At 44.0% G+C, this 19220-nt stretch overlaps 14 non-coding genes across 14 annotated transcripts; all 14 read left to right on the top strand.

Annotated features, from left to right (window-relative positions):
* Positions 1-1370: 1370 nt before the first annotated feature.
* Positions 1371-1442, top strand: trnad-guc (transfer RNA aspartic acid (anticodon GUC)). The gene has a single exon. It is a non-coding gene; the product is annotated as a tRNA-Asp (tRNA).
* Positions 1443-1663: 221 nt separating this feature from the next.
* trnas-aga (transfer RNA serine (anticodon AGA)) lies at positions 1664-1744 on the top strand. The gene has a single exon. It is a non-coding gene; the product is annotated as a tRNA-Ser (tRNA).
* A 1861-nt stretch (positions 1745-3605) lies between these two features.
* On the top strand, positions 3606-3686 carry trnas-aga (transfer RNA serine (anticodon AGA)). Its single transcript has one exon. It is a non-coding gene; the product is annotated as a tRNA-Ser (tRNA).
* A 1582-nt stretch (positions 3687-5268) lies between these two features.
* On the top strand, positions 5269-5340 carry trnad-guc (transfer RNA aspartic acid (anticodon GUC)). Its single transcript has one exon. It is a non-coding gene; the product is annotated as a tRNA-Asp (tRNA).
* A 221-nt stretch (positions 5341-5561) lies between these two features.
* Positions 5562-5642, top strand: trnas-aga (transfer RNA serine (anticodon AGA)). The gene has a single exon. It is a non-coding gene; the product is annotated as a tRNA-Ser (tRNA).
* A 1556-nt stretch (positions 5643-7198) lies between these two features.
* Positions 7199-7270, top strand: trnad-guc (transfer RNA aspartic acid (anticodon GUC)). Its single transcript has one exon. It is a non-coding gene; the product is annotated as a tRNA-Asp (tRNA).
* A 221-nt stretch (positions 7271-7491) lies between these two features.
* Positions 7492-7572, top strand: trnas-aga (transfer RNA serine (anticodon AGA)). The gene has a single exon. It is a non-coding gene; the product is annotated as a tRNA-Ser (tRNA).
* Positions 7573-9433: 1861 nt separating this feature from the next.
* Positions 9434-9514, top strand: trnas-aga (transfer RNA serine (anticodon AGA)). The gene has a single exon. It is a non-coding gene; the product is annotated as a tRNA-Ser (tRNA).
* Positions 9515-11387: 1873 nt separating this feature from the next.
* On the top strand, positions 11388-11468 carry trnas-aga (transfer RNA serine (anticodon AGA)). Its single transcript has one exon. It is a non-coding gene; the product is annotated as a tRNA-Ser (tRNA).
* Positions 11469-13341: 1873 nt separating this feature from the next.
* trnas-aga (transfer RNA serine (anticodon AGA)) lies at positions 13342-13422 on the top strand. The gene has a single exon. It is a non-coding gene; the product is annotated as a tRNA-Ser (tRNA).
* A 1874-nt stretch (positions 13423-15296) lies between these two features.
* trnas-aga (transfer RNA serine (anticodon AGA)) lies at positions 15297-15377 on the top strand. Its single transcript has one exon. It is a non-coding gene; the product is annotated as a tRNA-Ser (tRNA).
* Positions 15378-16959: 1582 nt separating this feature from the next.
* trnad-guc (transfer RNA aspartic acid (anticodon GUC)) lies at positions 16960-17031 on the top strand. The gene has a single exon. It is a non-coding gene; the product is annotated as a tRNA-Asp (tRNA).
* A 220-nt stretch (positions 17032-17251) lies between these two features.
* trnas-aga (transfer RNA serine (anticodon AGA)) lies at positions 17252-17332 on the top strand. The gene has a single exon. It is a non-coding gene; the product is annotated as a tRNA-Ser (tRNA).
* A 1485-nt stretch (positions 17333-18817) lies between these two features.
* On the top strand, positions 18818-18889 carry trnad-guc (transfer RNA aspartic acid (anticodon GUC)). Its single transcript has one exon. It is a non-coding gene; the product is annotated as a tRNA-Asp (tRNA).
* Positions 18890-19220: the final 331 nt, after the last annotated feature.

The following is a 19220-nucleotide window of genomic DNA, read 5'->3' as shown; positions in this document are numbered from 1 at the left end:
TGAGGCATCTGTGCATGCCTGTTGGTGCGTGCAAATTTTTGGTTATGTGTGTGTGGGTCTCTGTGTCTGTCTATCTATTTATATGTCTCTGTGTATGTGCAACTGTCACTGGAAATCATCACCATGAATTTGGTATGTCCTGGAACTTATAAAAACGACTTGGGGAAAATAATACGGTTGTGAACTTTTGTATCGGCTTTGGTTCAGTGGCCGCATTCTCGACTGAATCGGGAGTTTGTCTGTTCAAGTCGCACTCCTGAGACTTGAGCATATCATCTTGGCTAACACTCAAGTGCAGCACTTGGGGAATTTTGTAATGTTGAAGCTGTTGACTTTCGGATGAAATGTTAAATTGAAGCTCCGTCTGCACCCTCGGGTGGATATGAAAGTTCCCAGTGCATTACTCGAAAAAGAATAGGAGAGTTGCCCCCGTGTCAATATTACTAAAAATGTTCGTAAATGCTCACTGAAAGCCGATGTGCATGTGTTTGTATGTGGGGTTGGGGTTGAAGCCCAGATTCTCACAGAGACAGAATCCAGGTTCTCACAGGACCAGAATAGCCGAGTGGTTGAGGCGTTGGCCTTAAAACTCAATGGGTTTGTCCCGCGTGGGTTCGTCCCCCACTCCTGGTGTCTCTTTAATTTAACACGGATTTCCTCCCATTCTGATCAGTGAGACCGGATTTTCATCGGTTGAATCAGCAATTTTCTGTAACAATGTGACACTCTGAACCGATAATGAAATGAAATTGTGAAATGTATCTGTGTCGCTCGGTTTCTGCCTCTCTCTCTCTCTTCAGAGAGTTTTGTATGTTTGAGTCTTTGTCTCTCTCAGTCTGACTCACTCTGTCTGTCCCTGTTTCTCTGTTTGTCTTTGTCTCTCAATCTGTCTCTTTCTCACGGTGCCACGTCTGGTCCAATGGGATTCTCTCTGACTCTTTGTGTGACTGGCTCTCTCTTTCCCATCATTTCGGTCTGTCCATGTCTTTGCTTGTCTCTGTTAGTCCCTGCCTGTAAGCTGAGAAGTATTTCCATCATTTTCTGTTTTAGTCTCTATCGCTCTCTCTCTATCTGTCTCTCTCCTTGTCACTGTCTTTATCATTGTCTTTCTCTCACTCTTTCCCTCTCTGTCTTAATAGATCACACACACACATCTCTGTATATGTATATATTTGAGTCTTTTTCTCACTCAGTCTGCCTCTCCTTCTCAGTCTCACACTTTCTGTCTCTCGTTGTCTCTATCTCGCTGTCTGTCTCTCCCTGTTTGTCGGTTTGTCTCTGTCTCTCAATGTGTCTGTCGACTTCTCCTGGTTTCCAGTTCTGTTCACAGTGACTCGATTCCTGCTCTGACAGAACTGGTACCCGTCAGTTCCTCGTTAGTATAGTGGTGAGTATCCCCGCCTGTCATGCGGGAGACTGGGGTTCAATTCCCCGACGGGGAGGCAGTTGTTTCAAGATGTCGAATTTTACTTCTGTTTCTTGGAAGAGATGCATATTAAAAATGTTCCAGAGCAATATGGAACTGTCAAAAAAACAGGTGGATGAGATTGTCTCGTCCAGATTTTTAGCAAATGGAGAATTTTTCAGGAGTCTTTGGCCGTCTGCTGCACAGAGATGGATGACTGAGTTTTTTCTGAGTAAAGTTTAAAAAGGTAGCGACACAGTAGTCGTGGCCGAGTGGTTAAGGCGATGGACTAGAAATCCATTGGGTTATCCCGCGCAGGTTCGAATCCTGCCGACTACGATTCTCAGCATTTTTCATTCCATTTCACAATTTAACCGGTTCTCTGCCAAACTGATCCTGAGATAGATGGAATAACGTCCCACACCTTTCAACTTTGACATTTTTTTCTCATTTTTATTAATCTGCAATATTCACGATACATCCGTTTCAAAAATCGCAAACATCAGTCAAAGTTGCGACAGTGATTCAGCCTATCTATCCCTCGAGATGTCTGAGGCATCTGTGCATGCCTGTTGGTGCGTGCAAATTTTTGGTTATGTGTGTGTGGGTCTATGTGTCTGTCTATCTATTTATATGTCTCTGTGTATGTGCAACTGTCACTGGAAATCATCACCATGAATTTGGTATGTCCTGGAACTTATAAAAACGACTTGGGGAAAATAATACGGTTGTGAACTTTTGTATCGGCATTGGTTCAGTGGCCGCATTCTCGACTGAATCGGGAGTTTGTCTGTTCAAGTCGCACTCCTGAGACTTAAGCATATCATCTTGGCTAACACTCAAGTGCAGCACTTGGGGAATTTTGTAATGTTGAAGCTGTTGACTTTCGGATGAAATGTTAAATTGAAGCTCCGTCTGCACCCTCGGGTGGATATGAAAGTTTCCAGTGCATTACTCGAAAAAGAATAGGAGAGTTGCCCCCGTGTCAATATTACTAAAAATGTTCGTAAATGCTCACTGAAAGCCGATGTGCATGTGTTTGTATGTGGGGTTGGGGTTGAAGCCCAGATTCTCACAGAGACAGAATCCAGGTTCTCACAGGACCAGAATAGCCGAGTGGTTGAGGCGTTGGCCTTAAAACTCAATGGGTTTGTCCCGCGTGGGTTCGTCCCCCACTCCTGGTGTCTCTTTAATTTAACACGGATTTCCTCCCATTCTGATCAGTGAGACCGGATTTTCATCGGTTGAATCAGCAATTTTCTGTATCAATGTGACACTCTGAACCGATAATGAAATGAAATTGTGAAATGTATCTGTGTCGCTCGGTTTCTGCCTCTCTCTCTCTCTTCAGAGAGTTTTGTATGTTTGAGTCTTTGTCTCTCTCAGTCTGACTCACTCTGTCTGACCCTGTTTCTCTGTTTGTCTTTGTCTCTTTCTCACGGTGCCACGTCTGGTCCAATGGGATTCTCTCTGACTCTTTGTGTGACTGGCTCTCTCTTTCCCATCATTTCGGTCTGTCCATGTCTTTGCTTGTCTCTGTTAGTCCCTGCCTGTAAGCTGAGAAGTATTTCCATCATTTTCTGTTTTAGTCTCTATCGCTCTCTCTCTATCTGTCTCTCTCCTTGTCACTGTCTTTATCATTGTCTTTCTCTCACTCTTTCCCTCTCTCTCTTAATAGATCACACACACACATCTCTGTATATGTATATATTTGAGTCTTTTTCTCACTCAGTCTGCCTCTCCTTCTCAGTCTCACACTTTCTGTCTCTCGTGTCTCTATCTCGCTGTCTGTCTCTCCCTGTTTGTCGGTTTGTCTCTGTCTCTCAATGTGTCTGTCGACTTCTCCTGGTGTCCAGTTCTGTTCACAGTGACTCGATTCCTGCTCTGACAGAACTGGTACCCATCAGTTCCTCGTTAGTATAGTGGTGAGTATCCCCGCGTGTCACGCGGAAGACCGGGGTTCAATTCCCCGACGGGGAGGCAGTTGTTTCAAGATGTCGAATTTTACTTCTGTTTCTTGGAAGAGATGCATATTAAAAAGTTCCAGAGCAATATGGAACTGTCAAAAAAACAGGTGGATGAGATTGTCTCGTCCAGATTTTTAGCAAATGGAGAATTTTTCAGGAGTCTTTGGCCGTCTGCTGCACAGAGATGGATGACTGAGTTTTTTCTGAGTAAAGTTTAAAAAGGCAGCGACACAGTAGTCGTGGCCGAGTGGTTAAGGCGATGGACTAGAAATCCATTGGGTTATCCCGCGCAGGTTCGAATCCTGCCGACTACGATTCTCAGCATTTTTCATTCCATTTCACAATTTAACCGGTTCTCTGCCAAACTGATCCTGAGATAGATGGAATAACGTCCCACACCTTTCAACTTTGACATTTTTTTCTCATTTTTATTAATCTGCAATATTCACGATACATCCGTTTCAAAAATCGCAAACATCAGTCAAAGTTGCGACAGTGATTCAGCCTATCTATCCCTCGAGTTGTCTGAGGCATCTGTGCATGCCTGTTGGTGCGTGCAAATTTTTGGTTATGTGTGTGTGGGTCTCTGTGTCTGTCTATCTATTTATATGTCTCTGTGTATGTGCAACTGTCACTGGAAATCATCACCATGAATTTGGTATGTCCTGGAACTTATAAAAACGACTTGGGGAAAATAATACGGTTGTGAACTTTTGTATCGGCATTGGTTCAGTGGCCGTATTCTCGACTGAATCGGGAGTTTGTCTGTTCAAGTCGCACTCCTGAGACTTGAGCATATCATCTTGGCTAACACTCAAGTGCAGCACTTGGGGAATTTTGTAATGTTGAAGCTCTTGACTTTCGGATGAAATGTTAAATTGAAGCTCCGTCTGCACCCTCGGGTGGATATGAAAGTTCCCAGTGCATTACTCGAAAAAGAATAGGAAAGTTGCCCCCGTGTCAATATTACTAAAAATGTTCGTAAATGCTCACTGAAAGCCGATGTGCATGTGTTTGTATGTGGGGTTGGGGTTGAAGCCCAGATTCTCACAGAGACAGAATCCAGGTTCTCACAGGACCAGAATAGCCGAGTGGTTGAGGCGTTGGCCTTAAAACTCAATGGGTTTGTCCCGCGTGGGTTCGTCCCCCACTCCTGGTGTCTCTTTAATTTAACACGGATTTCCTCCCATCCTGATCAGTGAGACCGGATTTTCATCGGTTGAATCAGCAATTTTCTGTAACAATGTGACACTCTGAACCGATAATGAAATGAAATTGTGAAATGTATCTGTGTCGCTCGGTTTCTGCCTCTCTCTCTCTCTTCAGAGAGTTTTGTATGTTTGAGTCTTTGTCTCTCTCAGTCTGACTCACTCTGTCTGTCCCTGTTTCTCTGTTTGTCTTTGTCTCTCAATCTGTCTCTTTCTCACGGTGCCACGTCTGGTCCAATGGGATTCTCTCTGACTCTTTGTGTGACTGGCTCTCTCTTTCCCATCATTTCGGTCTGTCCATGTCTTTGCTTGTCTCTGTTAGTCCCTGCCTGTAAGCTGAGAAGTATTTCCATCATTTTCTGTTTTAGTCTCTATCGCTCTCTCTCTATCTGTCTCTCTCCTTGTCACTGTCTTTATCATTGTCTTTCTCTCACTCTTTCCCTCTCTGTCTTAATAGATCACACACACACATCTCTGTATATGTATATATTTGAGTCTTTTTCTCACTCAGTCTGCCTCTCCTTCTCAGTCTCACACTTTCTGTCTCTCGTTGTCTCTATCTCGCTGTCTGTCTCTCCCTGTTTGTCGGTTTGTCTCTGTCTCTCAATGTGTCTGTCGACTTCTCCTGGTTTCCAGTTCTGTTCACAGTGACTCGATTCCTGCTCTGACAGAACTGGTACCCGTCAGTTCCTCGTTAGTATAGTGGTGAGTATCCCCGCCTGTCATGCGGGAGACCGGGATTCAATTCCCCGACGGGGAGGCAGTTGTTTCAAGATGTCGAATTTTACTTCTGTTTCTTGGAAGAGATCCATATTAAAAATGTTCCAGAGCAATATGGAACTGTCAAAAAAACAGGTGGATGAGATTGTCTCGTCCAGATTTTTAGCAAATGGAGAATTTTTCAGGAGTCTTTGGCCGTCTGCTGCACAGAGATGGATGACTGAGTTTTTTCTGAGTAAAGTTTAAAAAGGTAGCGACACAGTAGTAGTGGCCGAGTGGTTAAGGCGATGGACTAGAAATCCATTGGGTTATCCCGCGCAGGTTCGAATCCTGCCGACTACGATTCTCAGCATCTTTCATTCCATTTCACAATTTAACCGGTTCTCTGCCAAACTGATCCTGAGATAGATGGAATAACGTCCCACACCTTTCAACTTTGACATTTTTTTCTCATTTTTATTAATCTGCAATATTCACGATACATCCGTTTCAAAAATCGCAAACATCAGTCAAAGTTGCGACAGTGATTCAGCCTATCTATCCCTCGAGATGTCTGAGGCATCTGTGCATGCCTGTTGGTGCGTGCAAATTTTTGGTTATGTGTGTGTGGGTCTCTGTGTCTGTCTATCTATTTATATGTCTCTGTGTATGTGCAACTGTCACTGGAAATCATCACCATGAATTTGGTATGTCCTGGAACTTATAAAAACGACTTGGGGAAAATAATACGGTTGTGAACTTTTGTATCGGCTTTGGTTCAGTGGCCGCATTCTCGACTGAATCGGGAGTTTGTCTGTTCAAGTCGCACTCCTGAGACTTGAGCATATCATCTTGGCTAACACTCAAGTGCAGCACTTGGGGAATTTTGTAATGTTGAAGCTGTTGACTTTCGGATGAAATGTTAAATTGAAGCTCCGTCTGCACCCTCGGGTGGATATGAAAGTTCCCAGTGCATTACTCGAAAAAGAATAGGAGAGTTGCCCCCGTGTCAATATTACTAAAAATGTTCGTAAATGCTCACTGAAAGCCGATGTGCATGTGTTTGTATGTGGGGTTGGGGTTGAAGCCCAGATTCTCACAGAGACAGAATCCAGGTTCTCACAGGACCAGAATAGCCGAGTGGTTGAGGCGTTGGCCTTAAAACTCAATGGGTTTGTCCCGCGTGGGTTCGTCCCCCACTCCTGGTGTCTCTTTAATTTAACACGGATTTCCTCCCATTCTGATCAGTGAGACCGGATTTTCATCGGTTGAATCAGCAATTTTCTGTAACAATGTGACACTCTGAACCGATAATGAAATGAAATTGTGAAATGTATCTGTGTCGCTCGGTTTCTGCCTCTCTCTCTCTCTTCAGAGAGTTTTGTATGTTTGAGTCTTTGTCTCTCTCAGTCTGACTCACTCTGTCTGTCCCTGTTTCTCTGTTTGTCTTTGTCTCTCAATCTGTCTCTTTCTCACGGTGCCACGTCTGGTCCAATGGGATTCTCTCTTTCCCATCATTTCGGTCTGTCCATGTCTTTGCTTGTCTCTGTTAGTCCCTGCCTGTAAGCTGAGAAGTATTTCCATCATTTTCTGTTTTAGTCTCTATCGCTCTCTCTCTATCTGTCTCTCTCCTTGTCACTGTCTTTATCATTGTCTTTCTCTCACTCTTTCCCTCTCTGTCTTAATAGATCACACACACACATCTCTGTATATGTATATATTTGAGTCTTTTTCTCACTCAGTCTGCCTCTCCTTCTCAGTCTCACACTTTCTGTCTCTCGTTGTCTCTATCTCGCTGTCTGTCTCTCCCTGTTTGTCGGTTTGTCTCTGTCTCTCAATGTGTCTGTCGACTTCTCCTGGTTTCCAGTTCTGTTCACAGTGACTCGATTCCTGCTCTGACAGAACTGGTACCCGTCAGTTCCTCGTTAGTATAGTGGTGAGTATCCCCGCCTGTCATGCGGGAGACTGGGGTTCAATTCCCCGACGGGGAGGCAGTTGTTTCAAGATGTCGAATTTTACTTCTGTTTCTTGGAAGAGATGCATATTAAAAATGTTCCAGAGCAATATGGAACTGTCAAAAAAACAAATGGATGAGATTGTCTCGTCCAGATTTTTAGCAAATGGAGAATTTTTCAGGAGTCTTTGGCCGTCTGCTGCACAGAGATGGATGACTGAGTTTTTTCTGAGTAAAGTTTAAAAAGGTAGCGACACAGTAGTCGTGGCCGAGTGGTTAAGGCGATGGACTAGAAATCCATTGGGTTATCCCGCGCAGGTTCGAATCCTGCCGACTACGATTCTCAGCATTTTTCATTCCATTTCACAATTTAACCGGTTCTCTGCCAAACTGATCCTGAGATAGATGGAATAACGTCCCACACCTTTCAACTTTGACATTTTTTTCTCATTTTTATTAATCTGCAATATTCACGATACATCCGTTTCAAAAATCGCAAACATCAGTCAAAGTTGCGACAGTGATTCAGCCTATCTATCCCTCGAGATGTCTGAGGCATCTGTGCATGCCTGTTGGTGCGTGCAAATTTTTGGTTATGTGTGTGTGGGTCTCTGTGTCTGTCTATCTATTTATATGTCTCTGTGTATGTGCAACTGTCACTGGAAATCATCACCATGAATTTGGTATGTCCTGGAACTTATAAAAACGACTTGGGGAAAATAATACGGTTGTGAACTTTTGTATCGGCATTGGTTCAGTGGCCGCATTCTCGACTGAATCGGGAGTTTGTCTGTTCAAGTCGCACTCCTGAGACTTAAGCATATCATCTTGGCTAACACTCAAGTGCAGCACTTGGGGAATTTTGTAATGTTGAAGCTGTTGACTTTCGGATGAAATGTTAAATTGAAGCTCCGTCTGCACCCTCGGGTGGATATGAAAGTTTCCAGTGCATTACTCGAAAAAGAATAGGAGAGTTGCCCCCGTGTCAATATTACTAAAAATGTTCGTAAATGCTCACTGAAAGCCGATGTGCATGTGTTTGTATGTGGGGTTGGGGTTGAAGCCCAGATTCTCACAGAGACAGAATCCAGGTTCTCACAGGACCAGAATAGCCGAGTGGTTGAGGCGTTGGCCTTAAAACTCAATGGGTTTGTCCCGCGTGGGTTCGTCCCCCACTCCTGGTGTCTCTTTAATTTAACACGGATTTCCTCCCATTCTGATCAGTGAGACCGGATTTTCATCGGTTGAATCAGCAATTTTCTGTATCAATGTGACACTCTGAACCGATAATGAAATGAAATTGTGAAATGTATCTGTGTCGCTCGGTTTCTGCCTCTCTCTCTCTCTTCAGAGAGTTTTGTATGTTTGAGTCTTTGTCTCTCTCAGTCTGACTCACTCTGTCTGTCCCTGTTTCTCTGTTTGTCTTTGTCTCTTTCTCACGGTGCCACGTCTGGTCCAATGGGATTCTCTCTGACTCTTTGTGTGACTGGCTCTCTCTTTCCCATCATTTCGGTCTGTCCATGTCTTTGCTTGTCTCTGTTAGTCCCTGCCTGTAAGCTGAGAAGTATTTCCATCATTTTCTGTTTTAGTCTCTATCGCTCTCTCTCTATCTGTCTCTCTCCTTGTCACTGTCTTTATCATTGTCTTTCTCTCACTCTTTCCCTCTCTCTCTTAATAGATCACACACACACATCTCTGTATATGTATATATTTGAGTCTTTTTCTCACTCAGTCTGCCTCTCCTTCTCAGTCTCACACTTTCTGTCTCTCGTGTCTCTATCTCGCTGTCTGTCTCTCCCTGTTTGTCGGTTTGTCTCTGTCTCTCAATGTGTCTGTCGACTTCTCCTGGTGTCCAGTTCTGTTCACAGTGACTCGATTCCTGCTCTGACAGAACTGGTACCCGTCAGTTCCTCGTTAGTATAGTGGTGAGTATCCCCGCGTGTCACGCGGAAGACCGGGGTTCAATTCCCCGACGGGGAGGCAGTTGTTTCAAGATGTCGAATTTTACTTCTGTTTCTTGGAAGAGATGCATATTAAAAAGTTCCAGAGCAATATGGAACTGTCAAAAAAACAGGTGGATGAGATTGTCTCGTCCAGATTTTTAGCAAATGGAGAATTTTTCTGGAGTCTTTGGCCGTCTGCTGCACAGAGATGGATGACTGAGTTTTTTCTGAGTAAAGTTTAAAAAGACAGCGACACAGTAGTCGTGGCCGAGTGGTTAAGGCGATGGACTAGAAATCCATTGGGTTATCCCGCGCAGGTTCGAATCCTGCCGACTACGATTCTCAGCATTTTTCATTCCATTTCACAATTTAACCGGTTCTCTGCCAAACTGATCCTGAGATAGATGGAATAACGTCCCACAGCTTTCAACTTTGACATTTTTTTCTCATTTTTATTAATCTGCAATATTCACGATACATCCGTTTCAAAAATCGCAAACATCAGTCAAAGTTGCGACAGTGATTCAGCCTATCTATCCCTCGAGTTGTCTGAGGCATCTGTGCATGCCTGTTGGTGCGTGCAAATTTTTGGTTATGTGTGTGTGGGTCTCTGTGTCTGTCTATCTATTTATATGTCTCTGTGTATGTGCAACTGTCACTGGAAATCATCACCATGAATTTGGTATGTCCTGGAACTTATAAAAACGACTTGGGGAAAATAATACGGTTGTGAACTTTTGTATCGGCATTGGTTCAGTGGCCGCATTCTCGACTGAATCGGGAGTTTGTCTGTTCAAGTCGCACTCCTGAGACTTGAGCATATCATCTTGGCTAACACTCAAGTGCAGCACTTGGGGAATTTTGTAATGTTGAAGCTGTTGACTTTCGGATGAAATGTTAAATTGAAGCTCCGTCTGCACCCTCGGGTGGATATGAAAGTTTCCAGTGCATTACTCGAAAAAGAATAGGAGAGTTGCCCCCGTGTCAATATTACTAAAAATGTTCGTAAATGCTCACTGAAAGCCGATGTGCATGTGTTTGTATGTGGGGTTGGGGTTGAAGCCCAGATTCTCACAGAGACAGAATCCAGGTTCTCACAGGACCAGAATAGCCGAGTGGTTGAGGCGTTGGCCTTAAAACTCAATGGGTTTGTCCCGCGTGGGTTCGTCCCCCACTCCTGGTGTCTCTTTAATTTAACACGGATTTCCTCCCATCCTGATCAGTGAGACCGGATTTTCATCGGTTGAATCAGCAATTTTCTGTAACAATGTGACACTCTGAACCGATAATGAAATGAAATTGTGAAATATATCTGTGTCGCTCGGTTTCTGCCTCTCTCTCTCTCTTCAGAGAGTTTTGTATGTTTGAGTCTTTGTCTCTCTCAGTCTGACTCACTCTGTCTGTCCCTGTTTCTCTGTTTGTCTTTGTCTCTCAATCTGTCTCTATCTCACGGTGCCACGTCTGGTCCAATGGGATTCTCTCTGACTCTTTGTGTGACTGGCTCTCTCTTTCCCATCATTTCGGTCTGTCCATGTCTTTGCTTGTCTCTGTTAGTCCCTGCCTGTAAGCTGAGAAGTATTTCCATCAATTTCTGTTTTAGTCTCTATCGCTCTCTCTCTATCTGTCTCTCTCCTTGTCAATGTCTTTATCATTGTCTTTCTCTCACTCTTTCCCTCTCTCTCTTAATAGATCACACACACACATCTCTGTATATGTATATATTTGAGTCTTTTTCTCACTCAGTCTGCCTCTCCTTCTCAGTCTCACACTTTCTGTCTCTCGTGTCTCTATCTCGCTGTCTGTCTCTCCCTGTTTGTCGGTTTGTCTCTGTCTCTCAATGTGTCTGTCGACTTCTCCTGGTGTCCAGTTCTGTTCACAGTGACTCGATTCCTGCTCTGACAGAACTGGTACCTGTCAGTTCCTCGTTAGTATAGTGGTGAGTAGCCCCGCCTATCACGTGGGAGACCGGGGTTCAATTCCCCGACGGGGAGGCAGTTGTTTCAAGATGTCGAATTTTACTTCTGTTTCTTGGAAGAGATGCATATTAAAAAGTTCCAGAGCAATATGGAACTGTCAAAAAAACAGGTGGATGAGATTGTCTCGTCCAGATTTTTAGCAAATGGAGAATTTTTCAGGAGTCTTTGCCCGTTTGCTGCACAGAGATGGATGACTGAGTTTTTTCTGAGTAAAGTTTAAAAAGGCAGCGACGCAGTAGTCGTGGCCGAGTGGTTAAGGCGATGGACTAGAAATCCATTGGGTTATCCCGCGCAGGTTCGAATCCTGCCGACTACGATTCTCAGCATTTTTCATTCCATTTCACAATTTAACCGGTTCTCTGCCAAACTGATCCTGAGATAGATGGAATAACGTCCCACACCTTTCAACTTTGACATTTTTTTCTCATTTTTATTAATCTGCAATATTCACGATACATCCGTTTCAAAAATCGCAAACATCAGTCAAAGTTGCGACAGTGATTCAGCCTATCTATCCCTCGAGATGTCTGAGGCATCTGTGCATGCCTGTTGGTGCGTGCAAATTTTTGTTTATGTGTGTGTGGGTCTCTGTGTCTGTCTATCTATTTATATGTCTCTGTTTATGTGCAACTGTCACTGGAAATCATCACCATGAATTTGGTATGTCCTGGAACTTATAAAAACGACTTGGGGAAAATAATACGGTTGTGAACTTTTGTATCGGCTTTGGTTCAGTGGCCGCATTCTCGACTGAATCGTGAGTTTGTCTGTTGAAGTCGCACTCCTGAGACTTGAGCATATCATCTTGGCTAACACTCAAGTGCAGCACTTGGGGAATTTTGTAATGTTGAAGCTGTTGACTTTCGGATGAAATGTTAAATTGAAGCTCCGTCTGCACCCTCGGGTGGATATGAAAGTTTCCAGTGCATTACTCGAAAAAGAATAGGAGAGTTGCCCCCGTCTCAATATTACTAAAAATGTTCGTAAATGCTCACTGAAAGCCGATGTGCATGTGTTTGTATGTGGGGTTGGGGTTGAAGCCCAGATTCTCACAGAGACAGAATCCAGGTTCTCACAGGACCAGAATAGCCGAGTGGTTGAGGCGTTGGCTTTAAAACTCAATGGGTTTGACCCGCGTGGATTCGTACCCCACTCCTGGTGGCTCTTTAATTTAACACGGATTTCCTCCCATTCTGATCAGTGAGACCGGATTTTCATCGGTTGAATCAGCAATTTTCTGTAACAATGTGACACTCTGAACCTATAATGAAATGAAATTGTGAAATGTATCTGTGTCGCTCGGTTTCTGCCTCTCTCTCTCTCTTCAGAGAGTTTTGTATGTTTGAGTCTTTGTCTCTCTCAGTCTGACTCACTCTGTCTGTCCCTGTTTCTCTGTTTGTCTTTGTCTCTCAATCTGTCTCTTTCTCACGGTGCCACGTCTGGTCCAATGGGATTCTCTCTGACTCTTTGTGTGACTGGCTCTCTCTTTCCCATCATTTCGGTCTGTCCATGTCTTTGCTTGTCTCTGTTAGTCCCTGCCTGTAAGCTGAGAAGTATTTCCATCATTTTCTGTTTTAGTCTCTATCGCTCTCTCTCTATCTGTCTTTCTCCTTGTCACTGTCTTTATCATTGTCTTTCTCTCACTCTTTCCCTCTCTCTCTTAATAGATCACACACACACATCTCTGTATATGTATATATTTGAGTCTTTTTCTCACTCAGTCTGCCTCTCCTTCTCAGTCTCACACTTTCTGTCTCTCGTGTCTCTATCTCGCTGTCTGTCTCTCCCTGTTTGTCGGTTTGTCTCTGTCTCTCAATGTGTCTGTCGACTTCTCCTGGTGTCCAGTTCTGTTCACAGTGACTCGATTCCTGCTCTGACAGAACTGGTACCTGTCAGTTCCTCGTTAGTATAGTGGTGAGTATCCCCGCCTGTCACGTGGGAGGCCGGTATGCAATTCCCCGACGGGGAGGCAGTTGTTTCAAGATGTCGAATTTTACTTCTGTTTCTTGGAAGAGATGCATATTAAAAAGTTCCAGAGCAATATGGAACTGTCAAAAAAACAGGTGGATGAGATTGTCTCGTCCAGATTTTTAGCAAATGGAGAATTTTTCAGGAGTCTTTGCCCGTCTGCTGCACAGAGATGGATGACTGAGTTTTTTCTGAGTAAAGTTTAAAAAGGCAGCGACGCAGTAGTCGTGGCCGAGTGGTTAAGGCGATGGACTAGAAATCCATTGGGTTATCCCGCGCAGGTTCGAATCCTGCCGACTACGATTCCCAGCATTTTTCATTCCATTTCACAATTTAACCGGTTCTCTGCCAAACTGATCCTGAGATAGATGGAATAACGTCCCACACCTTTCAACTTTGACATTTTTTTCTCATTTTTATTAATCTGCAATATTCACGATACATTCGTTTCAAAAATTGCAAACATCAGTCAAAGTTGCGACAGTGATTCAGCCTATCTATCCCTCGAGATGTCTGAGGCATCTGTGCATGCCTTTTGGTGCGTGCAAATTTTTGGTTATGTGTGTGTGGGTCTCTGTGTCTGTCTATCTATTTATATGTCTCTGTGTATGTGCAACTGTCACTGGAAATCATCACCATGAATTTGGTATGTCGTGGAACTTATAAAAACGACTTGGGGAAAATAATACGGTTGTGAACTTTTGTATCGGCTTTGGTTCAGTGGCCGCATTCTCGACTGAATCGGGAGTTTGTCTGTTCAAGTCGCACACCTGAGACTTGAGCATATCATCTTGGCTAACACTCAAGTGCAGCACTTGGGGAATTTTGTAATGTTGAAGCTGTTGACTTTCGGATGAAATGTTAAATTGAAGCTCCGTCTGCACCCTCGGGTGGATATGAAAGTTTCCAGTGCAGTACTCGAAAAAGAATAGGAGAGTTGCCCCCGTGTCAATATTACTAAAAATGTTCGTAAATGCTCACTGAAAGCCGATGTGCATGTGTTTGTATGTGGGGTTGGGGTTGAAGCCCAGATTCTCACAGAGACAGAATCCAGGTCCTCACAGGACCAGAATAGCCGAGTGGTTGAGGCGTTGGCCTTAAAACTCAATGCGTTTGTCCCGCGTGGATTCGTCCCCCACTCCTGGTGTCTCTTTAATTTAACACGGATTTCCTCCCATTCTGATCAGTGAGACCGGATTTTCATCGGTTGAATCAGCAATTTTCTGTAACAACGTGACACTCTGAACCGATAATGAAATGAAATTGTGAAATGTATCTGTGTCGCTCGGTTTCTGCCTCTCTCTCTCTCTTCAGAGAGTTTTGTATGTTTGAGTCTTTGTCTCTCTCAGTCTGACTCACTCTGTTTGTCCCTGTTTCTCTGTTTGTCTTTGTCTCTCAATCTGTCTCTTTCTCACGGTGCCACGTCTGGTCCAATGGGATTCTCTCTGACTCTTTGTGTGACTGGCTCTCTCTTTCCCATCATTTCGGTCTGTCCATGTCTTTGCATGTCTCTGTTAGTCCCTGCCTGTAAGCTGAGAAGTATTTCCATCATTTTCTGTTTTAGTCTCTATCGCTCTCTCTCTATCTGTCTCTCTCCTTGTCACTGTCTTTATCATTGTCTTTCTCTCACTCTTTCCCTCTCTCTCTTAATAGATCACACACACACATCTCTGTATATGTATATATTTGAGTCTTTTTCTCACTCAGTCTGCCTCTCCTTCTCAGTCTCACACTTTCTGTCTCTCGTTGTCTCTATCTCGCTGTCTGTCTCTCCCTGTTTATCGGTTTGTCTCTGTCTCTCAATGTGTCTGTCGACTTCTCCTGGTGTCCAGTTCTGTTCACAGTGACTCGATTCCTGCTCTGACACAACTGGTACCCGTCAGTTCCTCGTTAGTATAGTGGTGAGTATCCCCGCGTGTCACGCGGAAGACCGGGGTTCAATTCCCCGACGGGGAGGCAGTTGTTTCAAGATGTCGAATTTTACTTCTGTTTCTTGGAAGAGATGCATATTAAAAAGTTCCAGAGCAATATGGAACTGTCAAAAAAACAGGTGGATGAGATTGTCTCGTCCAGATTTTTAGCAAATGGAGAATTTTTCTGGAGTCTTTGGCCGTCTGCTGCACAGAGATGGATGACTGAGTTTTTTCTGAGTAAAGTTTAAAAAGGCAGCGACACAGTAGTCGTGGCCGAGTGGTTAAGGCGATGGACTAGAAATCCATTCGGTTATCCCGCGCAGGTTCGAATCCTGCCGACTACGATTCTCAGCATTTTTAATTCCATTTCACAATTTAACCGGTTCTCTGCCAAACTGATCCTGAGATAGATGGAATAACGTCCCACACCTTTCAACTTTGACATTTTTTTCTCATTTTTATTAATCTGCAATATTCACGATACATCCGTTTCAAAAATCGCAAACATCAGTCAAAGTTGCGACAGTGATTCAGCCTATCTATCCCTCGAGATGTCTGAGGCATCTGTGCATGCCTGTTGGTGCGTGCAAATTTTTGGTTATGTGTGTGTGGGTCTCTGTGTCTGTCTATCTATTTATATGTCTCTGTGTATGTGCAACTGTCACTGGAAATCATCACCATGAATTTGGTATGTCCTGGAACTTATAAAAACGACTTGGGGAAAATAATACGGTTGTGAACTTTTGTATCGGCTTTGGTTCAGTGGCCGCATTCTCGACTGAATCGGGAGTTTGTCTGTTCAAGTCGCACTCCTGAGACTTGAGCATATCATCTTGGCTAACACTCAAGTGCAGCACTTGGGGAATTTTGTAATGTTGAAGCTGTTGACTTTCGGATGAAATGTTAAATTGAAGCTCCGTCTGCACCCTCGGGTGGATATGAAAGTTTCCAGTGCATTACTCGAAAAAGAATAGGAGAGTTGCCCCCGTGTCAATATTACTAAAAATGTTCGTAAAAGCTCACTGAAAGCCGATGTGCATGTGTTTGTATGTGGGGTTGGGGTTGAAGCCCAGATTCTCACAGAGACAGAATCCAGGTTCTCACAGGACCAGAATAGCCGAGTGGTTGAGGCGTTGGCCTTAAAACTCAATGGGTTTGTCCCGCGTGGGTTCGTCCCCCACTCCTGTTGTCTCTTTAATTTAACACGGATTTCCTCCCATTCTGATCAGTGAGACCGGATTTTCATCGGTTGAATCAGCAATTTTCTGTAACAATGTGACACTCTGAACCGATAATGAAATGAAATTGTGAAATGTATCTGTGTCGCTCGGTTTCTGCCTCTCTCTCTCTCTTCAGAGAGTTTTGTATGTTTGAGTCTTTGTCTCTCTCAGTCTGACTCACTCTGTCTGTCCCTGTTTCTCTGTTTGTCTTTGTCTCTCAATCTGTCTCTTTCTCACGGTGCCACGTCTGGTCCAATGGGATTCTCTCTGACTCTTTGTGTGACTGGCTCTCTCCTTCCCATCATTTCGGTCTGTCCATGTCTTTGCTTGTCTCTGTTAGTCCCTGCCTGTAAGCTGAGAAGTATTTCCATCATTTTCTGTTTTAGTCTCTATCGCTCTCTCTCTATCTGTCTCTCTCCTTGTCACTGTCTTTATCATTGTCTTTCTCTCACACTTTCCCTCTCTCTCTTAATAGATCACACACCCACATCTCTGTATATGTATATATTTGAGTCTTTTTCTCACTCAGTCTGCCTCTCCTTCTCAGTCTCACACTTTCTGTCTCTCGTTGTCTCTATCTCGCTGTCTGTCTCTCCCTGTTTGTCGATTTGTCTCTGTCTCTCAATGTGTCTGTCGACTTCTCCTGGTGTCCAGTTCTGTTCACAGTGACTCGATTCCTGCTCTGACAGAACTGGTATCCGTCAGTTCCTCGTTAGTATAGTGGTGAGTATCCCCGCCTGTCACGCGGGAGACCGTGGTTCAATTCCCCGACGGGGAGGCAGTTGTTTCAAGATGTCGAATTTTACTTCTGTTTCTTGGAAGAGATGCATATTAAAAAGTTCCAGAGCAATATGGAACTGTCAAAAAAACAGGTGGATGATATTGTCTCGTCCAGATTTTTAGCAAATGGAGAATTTTTCAGGTGTCTTTGGCCGTCTGCTGCACAGAGATGGATGACTGAGTTTTTTCTGAGTAAAGTTTAAAAAGGCAGCGACACAGTAGTCGTGGCCGAGTGGTTAAGGCGATGGACTAGAAATCCATTGGGTTATCCCACGCAGGTTCGAATCCTGCCGACTACGATTCTCAGCATTTTTCATTCCATTTCACAATTTAACCGGTTCTCTGCCAAACTGATCCTGAGATAGATGGAATAACGTCCCACACCTTTCAACTTTGACATTTTTTTCTCATTTTTATTAATCTGCAATATTCACGATACATCCGTTTCAAAAATCGCAAACATCAGTCAAAGTTGCGACAGTGATTCAGCCTATCTATCCCTCGAGATGTCTGAGGCATCTGTGCATGCCTGTTGGTGCGTGCAAATTTTTGGTTATGTGTGTGTGGGTCTCTGTGTCTGTCTATCTATTTATATGTCTCTGTTTATGTGCAACTGTCACTGGAAATCATCACCATGAATTTGGTATGTCCTGGAACTTATAAAAACGACTTGGGGAAAATAATACGGTTGTGAACTTTTGTATCGGCTTTGGTTCAGTGGCCGCATTCTCGACTGAATCGGGAGTTTGTCTGTTCAAGTCGCACTCCTGAGACTTGAGCATATCATCTTGGCTAACACTCAAGTGCAGCACTTGGGGAATTTTGTAATGTTGAAGCTGTTGACTTTCGGATGAAATGTTAAATTGAAGCTCCGTCTGCACCCTCGGGTGGATATGAAAGTTTCCAGTGCATTACTCGAAAAAGAATAGGAGAGTTGCCCCCGTGTCAATATTACTAAAAATGTTCGTAAATGCTCACTGAAAGCCGATGTGCATGTGTTTGTATGTGGGGTTGGGGTTGAAGCCCAGATTCTCACAGAGACAGAATCCAGGTTCTCACAGGACCAGAATAGCCGAGTAGTTGAGGCGTTGGCCTTAAAACTCAATGGGTTTGTCCCGCGTGGGTTCGTCCCCCACTCCTGTTGTCTCTTTAATTTAACACGGATTTCCTCCCATTCTGATCAGTGAGACCGGATTTTCATCGGTTGAATCAGCAATTTTCTGTAACAATGTGACACTCTGAACCGATAATGAAATGAAATTGTGAAATGTATCTGTGTCGCTCGGTTTCTGCCTCAATCTCTCTCTTCAGAGAGTTTTGTATGTTTGAGTCTTTGTCTCTCTCAGTCTGACTCACTCTGTCTGTCCCTGTTTCTCTGTTTGTCTTTGTCTCTCAATCTGTCTCTTTCTCACGGTGCCACGTCTGGTCCAATGGGATTCTCTCTGACTCTTTGCGTGACTGGCTCTCTCCTTCCCATCATTTCGGTCTGTCCATGTCTTTGCTTGTCTCTGTTAGTCCCTGCCTGTCAGCTGAGAAGTATTTCCATCATTTTCTGTTTTAGTCTCTATCGCTCTCTCTCTATCTGTCTCTCTCATTGTCACTATCTTTCTCTCACTCCTTCTCAGTCTCACACTTTCTGTCTCTCGTTGTCTCTATCTCGCAGTCTGTCTCTCCCTGTTTGTCGGTTTCTCTCTGTCTCTCAATGTGTCTGTCGACTTCTCCTGGTGTCCAGTTCTGTTCACAGTGACTCGATTCCTGCTCTGACAAAACTGGTACCCGTCAGTTCCTCGTTAGTATAGTGGTGAGTATCCCCGCCTGTCACGCGGGAGACCGGGGTTCAATTCCCCGACGGGGAGGCAGTTGTTTCAAGATGTCGAATTTTACTTCTGTTTCTTGGAAGAGATGCATATTAAAAAGTTCCAGAGCAATATGGAACTGTCAAAAAAACAGGTGGATGAGATTGTCTCGTCCAGATTTTTAGCAAATGGAGAATTTTTCAGGAGTCTTTGGCCGTCTGCTGCACAGAGATGGATGACTGAGTTTTTTCTGAGTAAAGTTTAAAAAGGTAGCGATACAGTAGTCGTGGCCGAGTGGTTAAGGCGATGGACTAGAAATCCATTGGGTTATCCCGCGCAGGTTCGAATCCTGCCCACAACGATTCTCAGCTTTTTTCATTCCATTTCACAA

This window comes from Pristiophorus japonicus, chromosome 23 (genome assembly GCF_044704955.1).
Source record: "Pristiophorus japonicus isolate sPriJap1 chromosome 23, sPriJap1.hap1, whole genome shotgun sequence".
NCBI lineage: Eukaryota > Metazoa > Chordata > Chondrichthyes > Pristiophoridae > Pristiophorus > Pristiophorus japonicus.
Note: the sequence above shows the minus strand (reverse complement) of the source record. Positions and strands in the feature narration are given on the sequence as shown.